Consider the following 21,679-nt stretch of genomic DNA (forward strand, 5'->3'; position numbering starts at 1 on the left):
TAAGAAGACATAGTCCTCGCCAATCACTCTGGTAAGTCTTCAAGGTAGACTTCCAAACCTTCACAGACTTCATTCACCGGCGATCCACGATGACTCTTGGATGCTCAGAACGCGACGCCTAATCGGCTGGAGGATTCACAGTCCTCAAGTGTAACAAATCTTTAGATCACGCAGACAGAAAGACTTCAGTGATGCCTAACACTCTTTGGCTCTGGGTGTTTTGGGCTTTATCCTCGCAAGGATCTCTCTCAAATGCTTCGGAGGTGGGTTGCTCTCAAACGATAAAAGCCATGCACTAACTCTGAGCAGCCACCAATTTATGGTGTAGGGGTGGTCTATTTATAGCCAGGCGGCAACCCGACCTGATTTGTCTGAAATGACCCTGGGTCACTAAGGAACTGACATGTGTCCAACCGTCAGATTTCAAACACACGCGGTAGCTTGACTTGGGCTGCAAGTAAACCTAACTCATCCATCTCTGGATAAGATTTGCTCTCATTGTCTTCGCTCAAATACATAGGATTTGGTTGAGCATCACATCAGTCACTCTGAATTTGTTCACTTGGACCCCACTTAACAGTACGGTGGTTCCTATGACTCAACAAAGCAGAAAAGGAAACTACAAAAAAACTATGTCTTCGCACTCCATAGTCTTCATGTGAATGTCTTCTCATGTCATAGTCTTCACTGTGAATATCTTCACATGTCATAATCTTCACTGTGAATATCTTCACAGACCACAATTGTCTTCAATGTCTTCACACATTTTTAGGGGTCATATCTGGTAGGTAAACTAAATCAATAACGGACTACTACCTGTGTTATCCTGCAATTCTCACAAACACATTAGTCCCTCAATCAAGTTTGTCGTCAATACTCCAAAACCAACTAGGGGTGGCACTAGATGCACCTATAGTTTAATTTCTTTTTCCCGCTTTCTTCTTGTGTGTTTGAAAAAACTTAAGAAAAGAACCAAAAAAAATTAGTTGTAGTTTAGTTTACTTTCCATGTTCATTTAGTATTAGTATTAAAAGAAAACCCAAAAATATTTATCGTTCTTCTCTTGCTTGTTGGGAGCTTTCCCGCGTAAATAGTTTTTCTCGTTCTTGTTTTACTTTCTTCAGAAAAACAAAAACTCCAAAAACATTTTAGTGTGTTTCTTTGAAATTCTTTTCTTTTCTTTGGGGGTCAAGAGGAGAAGACCACAATGAAAATGTTGAGTGGCTCTCATATGCATTATCGTTGATCTAACAAAGAGCCCATATTGCATTGTCTTCTCCTTTGAATAAATATTTGCAGATTCCAGCTTAGTCCAATGCATGTGCACTATTATTATTATCCACACCATTCGGTCATGCAAGTTAAAGGAAATAATGACGATATATGATGAAATGATTGAGATGAGGAAAAGCTGGTATGGACTCGACCTATCTTGTTTTTGTAAATATGATTAGTTCATCATTCCTAATTCAGCCCATTATGAATGAAACATGTTTGCAATGACAATTAGAGATTATAGTTATTCATGCCATGCTTAATTAGCTACAAGTTTATAATGGTTTACCTTGCGTGCCAACATGCTTTTAAAATGGTTGTGATGTAGTATGATAGGATGGTATCCTCCTTTGAATGATTCGAGTGGCTTGACTTGGCACATGTTCACGCATGTAGTTGAAACAAAATCAACATAGACTCCACGCTATTTATGTTCATGGTGATTTATATCATACTCATGCTTGCACTCACTGTTGGTTAATCTCAATGCATGTTTATGACTGTTCTCTCTAGTTGGTCACTTCCCAGTCTTTTTCCAGCCTTCACTTGTACTATGCGGGAATACTGCTTCTGCATCCCCTTCCATAAACCCAAAGTTGTTCCATATGAGTCCACCATACCTACCTATATGTGGTATTTACCTACCGTTCCAAGTAAATTTGCATCTGCCAAACTCTAAACCTTCGAATGATAATCTATTTTGTATGCTCAAATCGCTCATGTAGCAACTAGGGCTGTCAATATCTTCCATGATAGGTGGGTTATTCTCACGATGAGTGGACTCTGCTCATCATTCACGAGAAAATGGTTGGTAACCGGGATGCCCAGTCCCATGCTCAAATCAAATCAAAATATAATTGAAAACAAAAATCCCCCAGGACTGTTGTTATTTGGATGGTACCCGTTGTTTTGGACCAGCCGTGGAGTGTGCTTGTTAGTGGTGGAGGAGTATAAACTTTACCATTCTGTTTGGGAACCGCCTATAATGTATGTAGCATGGAAGATGGCGAGATCTCTTGGTTGTTATGTTGACAATGAAAGCATATCGCTCAAAATATTATTTATCTCTGTTTCAAAAACTCGAGCTCTAGCACCTCTGCAAATCCATGCTTCCCTCTGCGAAGGGCATATCTATTTACTTTTACTGCTAAATCATCATCCTCTTATAAAAAGCACCAGTTAGAGAGCACCACTGTCATTTGTATGCATTGCTATTAATTTATATTGAGTATGAATGTGACTGGATCTCTTTTACCATGAATTACAATGTCTAGTCAGTCCTTGATCTTCAAGGGTGCTCTGCATTTACGTTTTGCGGTCTTAGAAAGGGCTAGCGAAATACCATCTTGTTATATCATATCATGATTGTTTTGGGAAAGTGTTGTCATCTGAGATTTATTATTATTGCTCACTAGTTGATTATGCCATTGATATGTGTAAATGTGAGACATAAATGTTATTGTGAATATGGTTAGTTCATACTCTTTGCTGAAAACTTGAATGCTAGCTTTACATATTTGCAACAACAAGATCAAATAGAGTTTGTAAAAGTTTTTCTTTATCACTTTCAGTTTGTCAACTGAATTGCTTGAGGACAAGCAATGGGTTAAGCTTGGGGGAGTTGATATGTCTCCATCGTATCTACTTTTACAAACTCCTTTGCACTTGTTTTGGACTCTAACTTGCATGATTTGAATGGAACTAACCTGGACTGACGTCGTTTTCAGTAGAATTGCCATGGTGTTATTTTTGTGCAGAAATAAAAATCTCGGAATGACCTAAAACTTCACAGAGATCAGTTTTGGAATAAATAAATAATATTGGCGAAAGAACCAACAGAAGCGGGCCCACACCCTGTCCACAAGGGTGGAGGGCACGCCCTCAGACCTTGTGGGCCCCCTTGGATCTCCACCGACCTCAACTCCAACTCCATATATTCACGTTCGGGGAGAAAAAGCAGAGAGAAGGATTCATCGCATTTTATGATGCGGAGCCGCCGCCACCTCATGTTCTTCCTCGGGAGGGCAGATTCGGAGTTCGTTTTGGGCTCCAAAGAGGGGAAATCATCGCCATCATCATCATCAACCATCCTCCATCACCAATTTCATGATGCTCACCGCCGTGCGTGAGTAATCCCATCGTAGGCTTCCTAGACGGTGATGGGTTTGATGAGATTTACCATGCAATCAAGTTGGTTTTGTTATGGTTTGATCCCTAATATCCATTATGTTCTAAGATTGATGTTCCTATGACTTCGCTATGCTTAATGCTTGTCACTAGGACCCGAGTGCCATGATTTCAGATCTAAACCTATTGTGTTTTCACGAATATATTTGTGTTCTTGATCCTATCTTGCAAGTTATAGTCACCTACTACGTGTTATGATCCGGCAACTGTGAGGACCCCGATCCTAAGTCACACCGATCTAGCATGTAACACTTCATATCACTTTGCTGCCTCACGCACGGTATTCCCATGGGTGCCACTTTACCTGGCCCGGGATCGTTTGCGCCTTTTGGCTCACGTATATGATAGTGTCGCTAGCATCCATATGACAGAGAATCCGGGCCGACATGACTAGTCGTGAACCCAAAGTGGCACTAACTTACGGGGACAGGCATACATGAAACAACATCGAACATGTCGGTCATCAGCGTGTAAATCCGGTCTGTAGCAACTGGGCTAACAGGACTCCGGGAACCCAGGCTGTAGCAGGCTAGCAGGACTCCGGAAGTCACCACGTGACATTTCCCCGAAGGGACAGACACAGGAACGAAGTGAATCACATGTCGGCCAGTCTAAGTGTTCCGGAGCAGTAGTACTGGGCTAGCAGGACTCCGGTAAACCGGGCTGTAGCAGACTACCAAGGCTCAGTGGAAACACCAGACTACATTTCCCCATAAGAGAGGCTACCAAGGATAAACAACTAGATTGTCGGATCCCACACATACCAAGCATTTCAATAACATACACACAATATGCTCGATATGTGCAAATACAACATGGCATCACAACAAAACTCTACGACTCAAAGTATTTATTCATTACGCTCCGAGGAGCGAGATATTACAAACATGGGTCTCATGACCCAACAATCATAGCATACAAATCAAAGCACATGCGGAAGCTTAACATGTTTGAGTACAGACATCTACAAATGAAAAAGGCTGAGAAGCCTGACTATCTACCAGATCCTTCCGAGGACACAAGATCGTAGCTGAGGTATCAAGCTAAATGTCGAAGTCCACGCGGAACTACTAGCGAGACTGAAGTCTCTTTGCAAAACATAAATTAAGCAAACGTGAGTACAAAAGTACTCCGCAAGACTTACATCAGAACTAGCTACATATGCATCGGCATCAACAATGGGATGGTGGGGTTTAACTGCAGCAAGCCAGCTTTGACTCAGTGGCTAACCTGAACTACAACTGCAAGCAACTCTTTTGAGGTGGCGCACACGAGTCCACATATTCACCAATCAATACACCACTATGGATCCACTCCCATCTACCTACGAGAACGCCATCCATAGCACTCACGCTTATCTTGCAAGTTTTAGAGTATCCACTTCAAGTTATCTATGAACTGTTATAGGTAACCTAGAAGTCCTTTACCGCGGACACGGCTATTCGAATAGATCATTTATAACCCTGCAGGGGTGTACTTCGTCACACATGTTTCCACCACTTAGCGTCTGCACACGACATGTGCTCGGCAAACTTCAAGAGAAAGCCGACGTGGGTGTAGACCACGACCTGACTAACCGCACAAGTCTCTAGTCCAGGTTTATCGCCTATTCGGGTTCCATCCACAAGGAAATCGAGCCGGGGTGTCCTCAACGGCCCCAACCGATGTGTACAGGGTTCTGAGACGCCAAACGGGCGCCCGGCATACCCGGCCATGGTGTATCTACCGCATCATAGCCCACCCCTGGGGTCAGCGCTACGCACGGCCACCAACACATATCCTACAAACACCAAAAACTAGTTGCAACTCCTGGACAGAGGACAAGGGCGGTTAATAAGTCGAGCGGGGTCATATTTCAGGGCCCAACGTGTGGTAGTAGCTGTTTCATGGATCACAAACACAGAACTCAGTTCCTGAGGATGGTTTCTGTGAGACAACCTACCATGTACTCCTACATGGCCTCTCACCGCTACCTTTACCAAATCGTGTTCACACACTTAGCTCACACACAGTAGGACATGTTCATCACCATTCCAATTCATTCCCGATGAATCAGACCCGACTCAACTCTAAGAAGTAGCAGGCATGACAAACAAGCATGAATGAGTAGGCACATCAGGGCTCAAACAACTCCTACTCATGCTAGTGGGTTTCATCTATTTACTGTGGCAATGATAGGTCATGTAGAGGAAAAGGGGTTCAGCTACCGCAGCATGTAACAGTTGAATCGTTGTTGTCCTAATGCAGTAAAATAGAGCAGGAGTGAGAGAGTGGGATTGTATCGGAATGAACAAGGGGGTTTTGCTTGCTTGGCACTTCTGAAGATGATATAGCTCTTCATCGGTGTCATTGATCACATCGTCGAAACATACGTCTACCGAGGGGGAACAATCATCGGCAACACAGAAAGAATACAATCAATGAAATGCACAATATGATGCATGATCATGACATGTCAATATGCTATGATTTGAGCTAATGCAGCTAAGAACAGAAGGGTTTGAGTTGAGTTGAACTCAAGGTTCAAATTCAGATTCAAACTATGAATTCAAATAGTGCATGATCATGTTTTGAACTAAACAGCAAGGTTAATTTGTTTAAACATGCATGGAAATGCCATAAACAGAATCTTTGGATTTTTCTGATAATTTTTCATATATAATTTGTTTCATTTGGAGTTATGGTTGAATTTCTATGATTTTTAGAAGTTTATACTATTTTCTGGAATTTCCTGGCTATTAAAAATCCAGAAAATGTAATACTACGTCAGCATTAGGTCATGCTGACGTTAGCAGGTCAACAGGCGCCGTCCAGGTCAAACCTGACCAGTGGGGCCCACTGGTCAGTGACTCAGTTAGTTAACTGGGTTAATTAGGGTTAGACTAATTCTAACAAGAATGTCAGCAGGGCTGGGCCCACATGTTAGTGGCTCAGGGTTAGTTTAGTGAGGGGATTAACACCTGACAGCGGTGATTAGCACTAACTAACACCTAACTAAACCAGTTAGGGCCGGCCCCACGTGTCAGTGGCTAACTAAACTAACCTAGTTTAATTAGCACTAACCTAGGTTAAACTAATTAAGTTTAAACCTAAACTAGATTAATTAGCCGGGCGGGGCCCGCATGTCATAGACCCAGGGGAGGTCAAATCCCCTGGTCAACCAGGGCTGAACCACCGGCGGTCAAAGCGCTCAACCCGCCGGCGACTCGACGTCGGCGAGGCCAGACGCGGCGGAGGGCCTCGGATTTGGTCCTCCAGTGACCAAATTGACGGCGGAGACGTGCTACGTGGAGATGGGGGGCTTCCACATCCAAGGGTGCAAGTGGTTGGACACGGGGACGCCGTAAACGACGCCGGCAAGCTCGACAGCGGCGGCCGGAGTTCGGTGGGCTCGGGGTCGTCGTTGCAACGGCCGTGGTGGCTCGTGCGGGGCACCTACGTGCTCTACGCGGCGCGGGGAGGGAGCTGGGCAGGACGACCGGACCAGTAGATGGCCAGAGACACATCGGCGGCGAGCACAGGCGGTGATGCATGCGGGCGAGCTCAAGGCGGCGCGTACGGTGCACCCAAGAGAAAACGGAAAGGGGGAAGGATCAATGGCTCACTGCGGGTGCAGGGGAGCGAACAGCGAGCTCGGGGAGGCAGAGACGGCGACGAAATGGCGATGGGGATCTTGGCGTCGGGAGGTTGAAGACGAGCTCGGTGAGGTCGTCCGGGGGCTTCAGGCGTCGCGCGGCTCGGTGAGAAGGTCGAGGAAGAAGTGGCGGGGCTTCTGGGCACGTCAGCGGGGCGTGGGGTGGCCGGTGGCCGTTGCAGAGCACAGCGGCGCCCTCTGGTGCACTCGGGAAGAGAGGGGGAGGGAGCCAGAGGAGGGGAGGAGCTGTGGGTGTGAGAGAGAGGTCAGGGGGGCGCGTGGCGTCCTCTGGAGCCGTCCGGGGCGTCGGCAGAAGCAGGAGGTGGCTCGGGCGCGCGCCTCGAGAACGCGACTCTCGTCCTTCTGGCGAGAGGAGGGAGATGACTGGCATCGCTAGTTGGACTGGGCCGTGCTGGGCCAGGCCAGGTGGGCGCCAGGTTAGTTTCTTTTCTCTCTCTCTTTTCTGTTTTCTATTTATTCTGTTTTGTTTTGATTTAGTAAAATACTAAACCATTTTATAAAATCCTGGAAATAATTAGGGGTGCTTTCTGAATTATTCCAGTGACCCATAACAACTTCCAACATTTTTGGTCCACCTAACATATATATAGCATTTAAATAGCTCCAATTCAAATATGTTTGAATTAATTCAAAGCCCAAATATGTCCTACAAAAATGTAAACCATTTTTGGTAGATGCTTCCACCTCAATCCAGAAATGTTGAACATTTTTAGAGGGCATTTTGAGTTCAATGAAAAAGATTTTATTTTGACCCTAGTTGAATTCATTTGGTGCTAGGGTTTAAGCATCCCCATTTCAAGATTAATTAAAATTGAAAATGATGCATGGATGCAATGCCACTAATTACAAGAAGATTTCTAGGGCTGTGACAGCAACCCCGGAGTGACAATAGTCGGGACACTTCCCGATGATGACTGTAGTTTGAGGAATTCATGTATTCACTAAGTGCTAATGCTTTGGTTTGGTACTCTGTTAAAAGGAGGCATCAATATCCCTTAGTTTCCAATAGAACCCCGCTTCCATGGGAGGTTAGGACAAAATATGCCATGCAAGTTCTTTTCCATAAGCACGTATGACTATATTCAGAATACATGCCTACATTATATTGATGAATTGGAGCTAGTTCTGTGTCACCCTATGTTATAATTGTTGCATGATGAATGTCATCCGACATAATTATCAATTATTGATCCATTGCCTACGAGCTCATTTCATATTGATCTTTGCTTAGTTACTTTTCCGTTGCCACTGTTACGGTTGCTATAAAACTGCTACTATACTTTTACCACTATTACCGTTACTTGCATACTACTTTGCTACTAAATACTTTGCTGTAGATATTAAGTCTTTCATGTGTGCTTGAATTGACAACTCAGCTGCTAATACTTGAGAATATTCTTTGGCTCCCCTTGTGTCGAATCAATAAATTTGGGTTGAATACTCTACCCTCGAAAACTGTTGCGATCCCCTATGCCTGTGGGTTATCACCGGCCTCTTGTAGCTTGTCGACCTCCTAAACGATGAATGACTCCTTCTCCAGGGCTTGTCGTCGTGCCTTCTGCTTCACCAGGCGCACCAGGGCACACCATCAGGTGGTGCTCGATTACTCCTCACGGGATGCGGACCGAGTCCGTTGCCTGCCATGCAAACACATCCTTGTTCACACAGAGGATGTGATAGAGGCGAGGGGCCTAATCTTTCGATGAGATGGTGGCTATCGTTTTGGTGGAAGTTGACCTTGACAATCCAACTACGAATGTGTGAGGACGTCGCGCCTAGCAATCGCTAAACCAACTCCGAGAGGTTATTGACCACGCCGGAGCACAATCAACCTGACCACGAGGGTCTATTTCCTGCAAGCAACGAAGAACAAGCAAGAAATTGAAATTGCAATCTGGATATTGCGAATATAAGAGGAAAGCTTTATTGATGAAGGTGGGGTTCTGTAACGCCTTTCTCTGGTTGTTGAACACAAACAAAGTACGCGAAGTTGTAGCTCTGGCGAACTTTAATCTAAACAAAACCCAACGTCCAAACGATGCCCTAAGGGCTGTATATATGGAGGAGAGAGGGGGGAATTTCATGGCCCTTGGAGGAGGGGTCCAAAACCAACCCTAACTCTTGTTTCCCCACATATACGGACTCTAAAAACAGCCTATAATCAAGTATTTCGAAATTACATGGGCCTGGCCCAAAAATAAGGTGACGCAGCACCTAGGATAGCCTCTGTACGAAATTTATGAAGTGGCATCTTGTATATTTCGTCCAAGGCTTCATGCACTCATTATGGTGGCTTCAAAGTCCTAGAATCATCACTTGTAACTCCATTCTTGTTCCCATTGCACATGCCATCATCTCCATGCTTGAACTTGCTCCAAGGTTCGTCTTTCTTGTCCAAGCTAGGCCCTTCATTTGTAAGCAAAACAAATGTATCCAATTTAGGCAGCATCATATTCTCATGAACATTAGAATCGTTACTAAGAAACGGAAGTACCTGATAATTCAATTGGTGTGCGCGAGCTCTAGTAATTGGTCTAGTATGTATAACAGCAGGGGTTGTGGGTGTAACAATGGTATTGATGTCCTCATCATCCTCCCCTTCTTGAAATGAAGTCGTCCTCAACGAAAGCTCATCTTCCTCACCCAAATAAGGCTTCAAATCTACAATGTTAAAAGTGGGACTAACCCCAAAATCTGCAGGCAGCTCAAGTTTATATGCATTATCATTTATTTTCTCTAACACCTTAAAAGGACCATCAGCACATGGCATTAGCTTTGGTTTGCGCAAATTAGGAAATCTATCCTTACACAAATGTAACCAAACAAGATCTCCAGGTGCAAACACAACATGTTTTCTACCCTTATCTCCAGCAAGTTTATATTTAGGATTCATACGCTCAATGTTTTCCTTAGTTAACTCATGCATTTTTAAAATCAATTCAGCACGTTCTTTAGCATCAAAATTAACCTTCTCCGAAGATGGAAGAGGCAACAAATCAATAGGTGCACGAGGTAGGAAACCATACACAATTTCAAAAGGGCACATCTTAGTAGTAGAATGCTATGAATGATTATAAGCAAATTCAATATTAGGCAAGAATTCTTCCCATATTTTCTTATTATTCTTCAAAACAGCCCTAAGCATAGTAGACAATGTCCTATTGACTATTTCAGTTTGTCCATCAGTTTGGGGTGACAAGTAGTACTAAAAAGCAGTTTAGTCCCCAATTTAGCCCATAAAAATCTCCAAAAGTGGCTAAGAAATTTAGTATCACGATCTGAAACAATAGTATTTGGCACACCATGCAAGCGAATAATTTCACGAAAGAACAAATCAGCAACATTAACAGCATCATCGCTTTTATGACATGGTATAAAGTGTGCCATTTTCGAGAACCTATCCACGACAACAAATATGCTATCCCTCCCCTTCTTTGTTAGAGGTAAACCTAAAACAAAGTCCATAGATATATCCTCCCAAGGAACACTAGGTACAGGCAAAGGCATATATAAACCATAAGGATTGAGTCATGACTTAGCTTTTTGACATGTAGTGCAGCGGGCAACAAAACGCTCAACATCCCGTCTCATCTTTGGCCAAAAGAAATGTGTAGCAAGTATGTCCTCCGTCTTCTTCACGCCAAAGTGTCCCATTAATCCTCCTCCATGCGCCTCCTGCAACAACAAAAGACGAACGGAGCTAGCTGGAATGCATAGCTTGTTAGCACGGAACACAAATCCATCATTAACGACAAACTTGTTCCATGTTCTTCCTTCTTTACAATTATGCATTACATCTTTAAAATCAGCATCATACACATATTGATCTTTGATGGTCTCCAAACCAAATTTTTGAAGTCAAGTTGTGAAAGCATAGTATAGCGACGAGACAATGCATCAACAATAACATTTTCTTTACCCTTCTTGTGTTTAATGACATAAGGGAAAGTATCAATGAATTCAACTCATTTAGCATGTCTACGATTCAGTTTAGCTTGACTTTTAATATGTTTCAATGATTCATGATCAGAATGTATAACAAATTCTTTGGGCCATAAATAATGTTGCCATGTTTCTAAAGTCCGAACAAGAGCATATAATTATTTATCATAAGTAGAATAATTCAGACTAGGCCCACTCAATTTTTCATAAAAGTATGCAACAGGTTTGCCATCTTGTAATAACGCACCTCCTAAGCCAATTCCACTAGCATCACATTCAAGCTCAAAAGTCCTATTAAAATCAGGAAGTTGGAGTAAAGGAGCATGTGTCAACTTATCTGTCAATACCGTGAAGGCTTCTTCCTGTGTGGTACCCTAAACAAAAGGTACATCCTTCTTTGTAAGCTCATTGAGAGGTGCAGCAATGGTGCTGAAATCTCTCACAAAATGCCTATAGAATCCAGCGAGGCCAAGAAAACTCCTCACTTGTGTGACCGTTTTGAGCTGCGACCAACTCTCAATAGCTTCAATCTTGGCTTTATCAACTTCAATTCCCTGTGGAGTAACAACATAGCCAAGAAAAGATACTCGGTCGGTGCAGAAGGTGCACTTCCCAAGGTTACCAAACAAACGTGCATCACGTAGAGCAGTAAAAACAGCACGTAAATGTTCCAAATGTTCCTCCAAAGATTTGCTATAAATCAATATGTCATCAAAGTAAACTACCACAAATCGTCTAATGAAAGCACGTAAAACTTCATTCATTAATCTCATGAAAGTACTAGGTGCATTACTTAACCCAAAAGTCATGACTAACCACTCATATAATCCAAACTTAGTTTTAAATGTTGTTTTCCATTCATCTCCCAATTTCATACGAAATTGATGGTATCCACTACACAATTCAACTTTGGAGAATATTGTAGAGCCACTCAATTCATCAAGCATATCATCTAGCCTAGGAATAGGATGACGATAATAAATAGTAATATTATTAATGCCTCTACAATCAACGCACATACACGACGTACCATCCTTTTTTGGCACTAAAATGATAGGAACAACACAAGGGCTAAGGGATTCGCGTATAACCTTTGTCGAGCAGCTCCTGTACTTGACGCATAATCTCCTTCGTCTTCTCTGGATTGGTACAGTATGGCGCACGGATGGGTAATGATGCCCCGGGAATTAAGTCAATTTGATGCCCAATCCCTCGAATAGGTGGTAATCCTAGTGGCACGTCTTGTGGAAAGACGTCAGCGAACTCCTGCAAAATGTTAGTGACAGCAGGAGGCAAAGAGGAAGGCATGTCCTCAAATGAAAATAATGCCTCTTTGCACACAATAGCATAGCAAACAGATTTGCTAACATCTAGATCATCAATTTCAGATTTGGTGGCAAGTAAACATGCACTTTTCAATTTAATTTCAGAAGCAACACTTGGATTATTATTAGGCTTCATTTATTGCTCAAATTCTTTTGCCACAATCTGATTTTCACTCTTATTTTGCTCCTGTTTTGCTTTATTAGCTCTATTAATATCATCTTTCAAAATGGAATCAGGAGTCATAGGAAGCAAAGTAATATTTTTATCCTTATGAACAAGAGTATACTGATAGTTTCTACCATGGTGTACAAAATTTTTATCAAATTGTCATGGTCTACCAAGTAATAAGGAACATGCTTGCATGGGTACCACATCACAATCAACATAATCAGCATATGTAGAGATACTAAAATGCACATGAACAGTACGTGTTACCTTAACCTTGCCGCTGTTGTTGAACCATTGGATGTAGTAAGGATGTGGATGTGGTCTTGTGGTGAGAGATAGCTTCTCCACCATCTCCATGCTAGCCAAGTTGTTGCAGCTCCCTCCATCCATGATGACACGAACAGAACGTTCCTTCACAACTCCCTTTGTATGGAACAAATTATGCCTCTGATTTTGCTCAGCTTGTGTAACCTGCACACTCAAAACACGTAGAGAAACTAAACATTCATACCTGTCAGCATCTTCAGCAGCCATGTATTGTGTCTCATGATCAGAATCATCTCCACCGTGTTCTTCATGTGTAAGAAGAGCCAAAGTCTCCTCATCGTAGTCACTAGCGGACTCATACCCACCATCCTTAGTAGCAATCATCACACGCTGAGATTTGCATTCTCTCGCAAAATGTCCTCTTCCCTTACAACGACGACAAATAATATCACTTGTGTGCCCTGTTGATGCCATGGAAGAAGAAGAGCTCTGCGCAGGCCCGGCAGGTGTGCTCTTGGCAGATAGTGGTGGTTGTGCCTGCTTTCGTGTATCACGGCCGGAGGAGGCACCTGATGGAGGTGCTGGTGTAGTGGAAGTAGAGGATGCACGTGGTGTCCATGATGAAGATCGACCTGCAGAAAAGTTAGTTCGCACCAATGCCTGTCGATCCTGCACTTCACGTTCAGCTTTACAAGCAAGATGGAATAAACGGGTGATATTAGTATACTCCTTATACTCTAGAATGGTCTTAATCTCTCTATTTAATCCACCCATAAAACATGCAAGCATAGCTTCATTCTCCTCAACAATACCACATCTAATCATGCCAGTTTGTAATTCCTGATAATATTCTGCTACAGAATTTTTTCCTTGTCTTAAGCACCGCAATTTTTGAAGTAATTCACGTTGATAATAAGGTGGAACCCAACGAGTACACATAGCAGCTTTCAAAGCAGCCCAAGTAGCTGGAATGGGATATAATATACAATGTTCAGACCACCAAACACATGCAAATCTAGTGAAAGCAAAAACAGTAGCAGGAACACGTCTCTCCTCAGGATATTGTAAACATGTAAAACGTTGTTCAGTTTCTAACTCCCAGTAAGATATATATCAGGAACATATCTACCCTCAAATGGTGGAATATTCAATTTCAGTTTAGGAAGATGGTCATGATCTCGTACCTCAGGTGGTGGTGCAGCCCTACCGTTGCGATGATATGCATGAGGACGACCTGGTTGTGGTGGTGCTGGTGGTTGCACGTAGTTCTAATAAGGTGGAACCCAACGAGTACGCATAGCAGCTTTCAAAGCAGCCCAAGTAGCTGGAATGGGATATAATATACAATGTTCAGACCACCAAACACATGCAAATCTAGTGAAAGCAAAAACAGTAGCAGGAACACGTCTCTCCTCAGGATGTTGTAAACATGTAAAACGTTGTTCAGTTTCTAACTCCCAGTAAGATATATATCAGGAACATATCTACCCTCAAATGGTGGAATATTCAATTTCAGTTTAGGAAGATGGTCATGATCTCGTACCTCAGGTGGTGGTGCAGCCCTACCGTTGCGATGATATGCATGAGGACGACCTGGTTGTGGTGGTGCTGGTGGTTGCACGTAGTTCTAATTTTGATCAACCTCATCCTCGTAATGGTCCTCCACCTCTGCAGTAGCAGCAGGAGCTACAGAAGCACCAACAGTAGGTACAGCAGCACCAGAAGTTTGACCAGGATCAATGCGAAGACGATGTGCTCGTCCCACTCGATTTGGAAGACGATGTTGTTGTTGTTGTTGTAGAGGTGCGACAGGTGCACCGGGCGGTGGAAGATGCGCGAGCAATTAATTAAACTTGTTATCGAGATTTGTTTCGAATGCCTTCTCAATGCCATCTATCTTCTCCATGGCCTCTTCAAATCTATTTAGCACATCTTCCACCTGTCCACTCATCATTTGCTGAAACTTATCATGTAACTCGTTGTTTGTCATGTTCTCCCAGTCAGTCTCGTCGGCTTGTGATCCTGCCATGGTTAGCAGCAATAGAAACACACAAGAATATGATCCTACATACTACTAGGAAGTGGTGGACAGTCACAAATCCGTCAAGCGAATCTCAAATTCTTACCAGTTATTACCAAGCAGTAGGTGGTGATCAGCAACCGTTGTAGTCAAAACTCTCAAAGCTTGGATAGAGCGATTACCAGGGAGAGTCAAACGAATGACGTAGATGTATGTGGAGCTGCGAAGGCTTATAATATGGTAGCAAAAAGGGTCGACAATAATCAATTCAGATATGCAAAGTTGAATAAACGCTCAACGACGGTACTGTGCTGGTCCTAGGCTAGACCGTACTAGAGACGCGAGCCTAGAACACTAACAAAATCACAGTGGTGCACGTAAACAAGGGAGGAGCACACTCTGAATTTTTTTTCCTTTTTCACTTTTTTTGCACTTTTTCTCTTTTTTTATTGCTCCGCAACATTTTTTTGAAAAATCTACAAATGTCCTAAAAACTGCCTAGCCAGAATTTTCCAGACTTAGTTTTTTTTTTGAAACTGGAACTATTATTCTTCTGCGGATGGCTCGGAAGTTGGGGAGTCCTACTCTGTCACGACTCGGAGTATCGCGTGATCTGGAAATCGAAAACAAAGCAACAATTACTGGACTCGGACTAGGACTGGTGGCGGAGATGAATCTGGTGGAACTCAGACTAGTGGCGGATATATGTTGCAGGTGGACTCAGATTGGCGTGATGGCGACTGATATTTGGTGGCGTATATGGACTCGGATTGGCGGTGAATATGTGGTGGTGGTATATGGCAGTGGCGATGAAGTTGGTGCGGTGGTGGTATATGGCAACAACGATGATGATGATGCGGTGGTGATATATGGCAGCGGCGACGTGACAACCTGTGAACAAAACTCGAAACTCTAAAGGACTAGACGCTAAGACCAGCAAGTTGACATGACGATGCAACCACAAATTCAACAAAGCAAATACAGAAAATATTATGCAAAGGCTCAGATTGGTTCGGATAGGATGAACTAACCCTAATTTTTTTTGGCTTTTTCGTGGACTATAGGTATGAAGAACAGACTCGATCTAAACTACGAAGAACTGTAAAATCTCACCGAGCAACCTGGAAATCTGGTACCACTTGATAGAGGCGAGGGCCCAATCTTTCGATGAGATGGTGGCTATCGTTTTGGTGGAAGTCGACTTTGACGATCCGACTACGAACGTGCGAGGACGTCGCGCCTTAGCAATCGCTAAACCAACTCCGAGAGGTTATTGACCACGCCGAAGCACAATCAACCTGACCATGAGGGTCTATTTCCTGCAAGCAACGAAGAACAAGCAAGAAATTGAAATTGCAATCTGGATATTGTGAATATAAGAGGAAAGCTTTATTGATGAAGGTGAGGTTCTGTGACGCCTTTGTCTGGTTGTTGAACACAAACAAAGTACGCGAAGTTGCAGCTATGGCGAACTTTAATCTAAACAAAACCCAAAGTCTAAACGATGCCCTAAGGGCTGTATATATGGAGGAGAGAGGGGGTAATTTCGTGGCCCTTGGAGGAGGGGTCCAAAACCAACCCTAACTCTTGTTTCCCCACATATACGGACTCTAAAAACAGCCTATAATCAAGTATTTCGAAATTACATGGGCCTGGCCCAAAAATAAGGTGACGCGGCACCTAGGATAGCCTCTGGACGAAATTTATAAAGTGGCATCTTGTATATTTCGTCCAAGGCTTCATGCACTCATTATGGTGGCTTCAAAGTCCTGGAATCATCACTTGTAACTCCGTTCTTGTTCCCATTGCGCATGCCATCATCTCCATGCTTGAACTTGCTCTAAGGTTCATCTTTCTTGTCCAAGCTAGGCCCTTCTTTTGTAAGCAAAACAAATGTATCCAATTTAGGTAGCATCATATTCTCATGAACATTAGAATCGCTACCAAGAAACGAAAGCACCTGATAATTCTGCGCGAGCTCTAGTAATTGGTCCAGTATGTATAACATCAGGGGCTGTGGGTGTAACAATGGTATTGATGTCCTCGTCAGGAAGCTGACCAGCGCTTCTTCCTGGTCCCAGGGAAGGCTGGCCCCTATGGTGAAGGTGGGGCCTGATCCCCCATCATTGTCGACCAACACCTACTTCATCTCGGCCCAATCCTGGGAGAACAACTGCTTCTTCTTCGCTGGCACGACCTCCAGGACCTCTGGAGCGCCCCCCGCGTCTGGCCGCGCGACCGTCGTGGCCTTGAAAGTGAGCTTGAGGGCCATGAGCGTATCCTTGGTGTCCCCCGCCAAGGTGAGGACACAACCGCTTCCCGGCATCTTCATGATGTTGTAGTCGGGGTGAGTCGCTGCCATGAACTTGGCGAGGGCCGGATACCTGAAAATCACGTTGTACGGGACGCCGATGCAGGTGACGTCGAAGTCGATGAGCTCGGTGCGGTAGTTGTTGTGCGTACCAAAGGTGACGGGGAGGTGGATCTGTCCCAGTGGGAGGATGGAGCCGTCAGTTACCCCCGAAAAAGGCCTGGTGGGGAGGAGCCGATCGTAAGGCACATGGAGCCGGCCGAAGGCTTCCACAGAGAGGACATTGAGACCGGCGCCGCCGTCGACGAGGGTCGTAATGACGGCAACATTGCAGATGGTGGGGTGTAGAGCATGGGGAGCACACCGGCGCCGACCGTGGTCTTAGGGTGGTCCCTGGAGTCGAAGACAAGGTCGGCCTTGGGCACCGCCCAACCTGGATGAGCCCCCCGCCGTGACTAGACGGCCCCCACCTGTCAGAAGAGTTGCTTGGCGTGGTGGCTTGAGGTGGGCGCCTGCGACCCACCGAGGATGGCCGCAATGGCGTGGGGCGCCAGCGCCGCGAAGTGCATGATGAACATGCCACGCAGCTCCTCCTAGGAGGCCACCAAGGACTCCGGCAGGTTAAGCAGCTAGGAGCGGGGCACGCCTGTGAGCCATAGGGAGCCAGTTCGCCATGACCTTGTCATCGCCACCCACCGCCCAGATGGCCTCCGCGTACACCCGGAGGAAATCCACGGGGTCCGTCGCGCCGCCATACCGCGGTGGCAACTCCGGCCTGAACTTCAGCGGCCACCTCACCTGTCGCAAGGCGGGGGAGAAAGCCCGGAGGCCCGCAGTGCCCCCAAACGCACCCGGTGGCCCAGCGAGTGGAGCAGCGCCCGCCATGGGAACCACGCGGCGCGGGCGGAGCGCGGCTGATGGAGAACGTATCTTCGACATGCCCCTACCTGACGCGCCAAATGTCGGATCCAGGGCTCCGCAGACCCAAGAAAGGTTTGAACTCTGGGGCATGTGTGAAGAACTCAACCTCTCTAGCTAACCAGTTCATCACCCCACGGCCTAGCTCGATGAACAAGAAAGGAGAGGGACACATCAATTTACCCAGGTTCGGGCCACCTTGCGGTGTAAGACCCTACTCCTTCTTTGGGTGGATTAGCCTCACGAGGGGCTGAGGATGAACTAGTACAGAGGAAGAAGAACCTCAAGAGGTATGTTCTTGTGTGGGTGTGAGCTAAGGATTCGATCCGGGTCCTCCCTACGGTGGTGGCTAAGCTATATTTGTAGTGGCCTTGGTCCTCTTCCTCCAAACGAAGGCGGGAAGGGATCCCACAGTGGCCAATTTTGAAGGGGTACAAGAAGTACATCATATCCTGACGAAAGGTGGTCTTCGCCTGCAAAGCTTCTGGTCGTGATGCCGTGGTGGGCTCGGCGATGATATCCGTCCTGTCGTCCTGGGGGTCTTGGTCTTCTTGCACGGGAATGGAAACCTTTGGCTAATTCCTCGGGACCCCGCCCCTGCGCTTGCCTCCTTAGCACTAAAGAGGAAACCTGCTGCTTTGCACCCGCCTAGCCTTGGTTGTCATGGCTTGCATCACCATAACCTCATGAGGTGGGCGTCTGCATAGGAATCTCTGCTCCTCAGGAGCCAGCCTGGGGAGGCCGCTCCCTCTGGAGGTCTTGGCGTCGTCCGCCTCGCGAGGCTTGGCCCCTCATGAGGGTCTTGTTTTGAAGGTGTTAAAGATGGGTCATACCAGGCCGTCGATGGAGCCACGCCATGGGCCACAGGAAGGCAAGTCTGGGTACCCGTTCCCAGAACACCGACACCAGTGGTGGTCGGGGTACTAACTAAAGTGCCCGATCACTCCTATCTCTCCTTTCTCCTACTTTCCTCTAACTATGCTTGAGGGTGGGTGTGATGCAGTGTGTGAGCCAATTTTTGCTTGTCCTCATTTCAACCATCGTCCTCCCCTTATATAGGCTTGGGGTTCCACACTTGGTCTGTAAATCAATACAAAAGAATACACAAAACGATAGTCGGTTCAACTAGTCCACTTGCTCCAAACGCACGACAGTAGATGTGCCGACACTTCACCATGCCAGGTGCTCGAGTGCCTTCCCGGACGTGATGCGTCGCATCGCCCTTCTCCTACTTTACGGCGCGCCAGTGTTCCATCATGTCATATGCCCCTAGGATTTTCGTGATGATGAAGGTAGACATAGCCCTGCGTCGGGCTATTCCTAGTAGACTGGTCAGACATTTAATGCCTGGTCGATGGATTGCACTACAAGGCAAGCTTCTCTAGCCGACGTGCGTCTCGTTTGCTCAGGGGATCAACCCCCGAGTACGTCATGGCTGGCATCAGGGTCATTGAGGGAGTCCTGGATTAGGGCGTGTTTGGGTAGCCGGACTATACCTTCAGCCGGACTCTAGGACTATGAAGATACAAGATTGAAGACTTCGTCCCATGTCCGGATGGGACTTTCCTTGGCGTGGAAGGCAAGCTTGGCGATGCGGATATTCAAGATCTCCTACCATTGTAACCGACTTTGTGTAACCCTAACCCTCTCCGGTGTCTATATAAACCGGAGGGTTTTAGTCCGTAGGACAACTTCATCATACAACAATCATACCATAGGCTAGCTTCTAGGGTTTAGCCTCCTTGATCTCGTGGTAGATCTACTCTTGTACTACCCATATCATCAATATTAATCGAGCAGGACGTAGGGTTTTACCTCCATCAAGAGGGCCCGAACCTGGGTAAAACATTGTGTCCCTTGTCTCCTGTTACCATCTGCCTAGACGCACAGTTCGGGACCCCCTACCCGAGATCCACCGGTTTTGACACCGACATTGGTGCTTTCATTGAGAGTTCCTCTGTGTCGTCACTTTTAGGCCCGATGGCTCCTTTGATCATCGACAACGATGCAGTCCAGGGTGAGACTTTTCTCCCCGGACAGATCTTCGTCTTCGGCGGCTTCGCACTGCGGGCCAATTCGCTTGGCCGCCTTGAGCAGATCGAAAGCTACGCCCCTGGCCATCAGGTCAGGTTTGGAAGCCTAAACTACACGGCTGACATCCGCAGGGACTTGATCTTCGACGGATTCGAGCCATAGCCAAGCGCGCCGCACTGTCTCGATGGGCATGATATAGCTCTGCCGCCGAACAGCGCCTTGGAGGCCGCACACGCATCGGCTCCGACCATTGATTCGGAGCCTACTGCACCGATCGAGGATCAGCGGTTAGACGCTGCCTCAGGGGCTGCGATCTCAGAGGCGATCAAGCCGAACTCCAGCCCCGCACTCCGCATGGCCCGTGACTCCGAGGAGCCGGATTCCTCTCCGAACTCCGAGCCCCCCGCGCCCCTGCCGATCGAATCCGATTGGGCGCCGATAATGGAGTTCACCGCCGCGGACATCTTTCAACACTCACCCTTCGGCGACATCCTGAATTCCCTAAAGTCTCTCTCTTTATCAGGAGAGCCCTGGCCGGACTACAGTCAGCAAGGTTGGGATGCGGACGATGAAGAAATTCAAAACCCACCCGCCACCCACTTCGTAGCCACTGTCGACGACTTAACCGACATGCTTGACTTCGACTCCGAAGACATCGACGGCATGGACGATGATGCAGCAGACGAACAAGAACCAGCACCTGTAGGGCGCTGGAAGGCCACCTCGTCATATGACATATATATGGTGGACACTCCAAAGGATGGAGATGGCGATGAAACAACGGGGGACGATACCTCTAAGAAACAGCCCAAGCGCCAGCATCAGCGGCGCCGCTCTAAATCCCGCCAAAGCAAAAACGGTGATTCCGGCACGGGAGATAATACTACTCCGGATAGCGCCGAAGGACACCCCCTCCAGCAAGATTCAGCACTGGAGGACAGAGAAGCCAGCCCTCACGAGAGGGTGGTGGACCAAGAGGTTGAGGACGATAATTATACGCCTCCCTCCGAAGACGATGCAAGCCTCGACGACGACAAGTTCGTCGTGCCAGAGGATCTCGCCGAACAAGAGCGTTTTAAACGCAGGCTTATGGCCGCGGCAAGCAGCCTCAAGAAAAAGCAGCAACAGCTTAGAGCTGATCAAGATTTGCTAGCTGACAGATGGACTGAAGTCCTTGCAGCCAAAGAGTATGAACTCGAACGCCCCTCCAAGAGTTACCCAAAGCGTAGGCTGCTACCCCGACTAGAGGAGGAAGCACCTACATCACCAGCACATGACATGGCCGAACGACCACCTCGTGGCCGCGACAGAGAGGCCTCTCGGCCCTCCACTCAAGCCATGCCTCGGCGCCGCATCAAGCATACTAAGGCACGGGAAAATGCGCTCGACCTGCGCAACATACTGGAGGACAAGGCAAGGCAAACAAGATCGATCTATGGATCGCGCAGGCACCCCACGGCACGTGGCGGTGACCGTCACTCCGGATGCAATGAATCCGGTCGAGCCGAACTCAACAGACAAAGCTCTTTCGAGCTGCGTCGTGATATAGCCCAATACAGAGGCGCCGCACACCCAC

This window comes from Triticum urartu, chromosome 2A, assembly GCF_056163025.1.
Source record: "Triticum urartu cultivar PI428250 chromosome 2A, HENAU_Tu73, whole genome shotgun sequence".
NCBI classification, from domain to species: domain Eukaryota; kingdom Viridiplantae; phylum Streptophyta; class Magnoliopsida; order Poales; family Poaceae; genus Triticum; species Triticum urartu.